The 1,639-nt window shown below is 27.2% G+C and overlaps 1 long non-coding RNA gene across 1 annotated transcript; it reads right to left on the bottom strand.

The window, feature by feature from the left end:
- Window positions 1-430: 430 nt before the first annotated feature.
- On the bottom strand, window positions 431-1,639 carry LOC127748301 (uncharacterized). The gene is made up of 3 exons (XR_008010248.1): window positions 1,545-1,639; window positions 846-909; window positions 431-645 (listed from the first exon to the last, which is right to left on the bottom strand). It is a non-coding gene; the product is annotated as an uncharacterized LOC127748301 (long non-coding RNA).

Below are 1,639 nucleotides of genomic sequence, written 5' to 3'. Positions count from 1 at the left end.
GCTTTTGGCGTTTGAGAATAGGGTGCGCTTTTCAAGTGATGCTGTCCAGAAACAAAGACTACGCTTTTCAGCTTCCATTTTTGCCAGAATAAGCTACGCTTTTCAACGCTACTGCATCACCTTTAAAGCGTAGTCACATTGTATACCATAGCTACTTTTTATAAGTGTAACCTTAAGTCCCTCATTTTTTTTGTTTTTGTATACTATAACTACTGTATATAAGTGTAGCCTTAAGTCTCATATATATATATATATTCTAATAATTATTAATACAACATAATATTTAGTAATATAATTACATGTATAATAATTCTGTATTTTTAATTAAATGAGTTAAATATTATAAAATAAAAATAAATACATAATTATACTAAATAATTTCTTTATATAATAAAAATTATCTGTAAATAAAATATATTTATAATGATCCAAAAGTATTAATATTCATACATCTCACTAAATTAAGCATAGCTATATCAAAATAAACATGAAACCACTTAGAATTTACTACTAATACTCTACCAAAAACTAAAATATTATATCCTACATCAATTCTGTCTTCACCAATTTTTTTTGAAAGAGGAGCTCAACACAAGCAGTGGAGCAATTCTATCTTCACCATTACGACTTCCTATAATCCATGCCCTGCCAAAAAGGTTAAAAGAGAAAAAAAAATTCACATCAAAATTTTGGAAATTTTCTTTTAAAATGTAACTATTTCCACTTCATGATAGATTCTATTATTAGTATTTAATTTCTTTAATAAGTTTCTAAAATAACGTACTACCAAAGATAAAGAAGGCACATACATTAGTAGTAAGATTGAGCAGAAATTTCTTTCTTACCTTCTAATATTTTTGCTGCCAGAATCCATAAGAATTGTCAATCTTTTTTGTGTTCATAAATTGACTACATAGGTGAAAAATTGAATCAGAAACAAAACTTCAATATATATATAAATGAATTTGAAAACGAAAAGCTAGAAGTAATGGCAGTGCTACAAGAACTAATTTCACATTAGAATTTTTGGACCAAAACCAGCAAAAAATATTATAAGTTCCCTTAATGATTTTAATTTCATCAAGTTTGAAGAAACAAACCAAAGACCAAAACAAATAAATAAAAAAATTACATAGTAATAAATATGAGTATAAGCTGAAATAAAGTAGAACTATTTAATAATTACGCCATTAGATTTCAGCAGCTACTAATTCTTAACCAAAGGGCAAAAAATAATTACAATTTCATTTAGAAGGCTACTTAACAAATCAATAAATGTTAAGAGGCTAGGAATATATACTTTGGAGTCCACGATTTTCAAGACACTAGCACAACCAAAAATATATACTTTGATTCTATATCTATACATCTATATATATGATATATACTATCCTAAGGTATTTAATTTTCCTAGCAGCAAAGTGTATATGATCGTTCTCATAACTAATTATTCACCCTTGTACTTAAGTTTATCTACTTCAAGTTGGCAAAGCAATGTAGTAGGAAAAGACAAACATAAATTTAAAACTAGCTTTACCCTTTACCTGAAATAGCGAAGTGCCAACCTGCACAACAGACACAGAAAACAAAGATGAAACTGCAGAATTTTTTTCTACTATTCAGTTCATAATCAGAAAAG

Source organism: Arachis duranensis, chromosome 6 (genome assembly GCF_000817695.3).
Source record: "Arachis duranensis cultivar V14167 chromosome 6, aradu.V14167.gnm2.J7QH, whole genome shotgun sequence".
Classification (NCBI taxonomy): domain Eukaryota; kingdom Viridiplantae; phylum Streptophyta; class Magnoliopsida; order Fabales; family Fabaceae; genus Arachis; species Arachis duranensis.
Note: the sequence above shows the minus strand (reverse complement) of the source record. Positions and strands in the feature narration are given on the sequence as shown.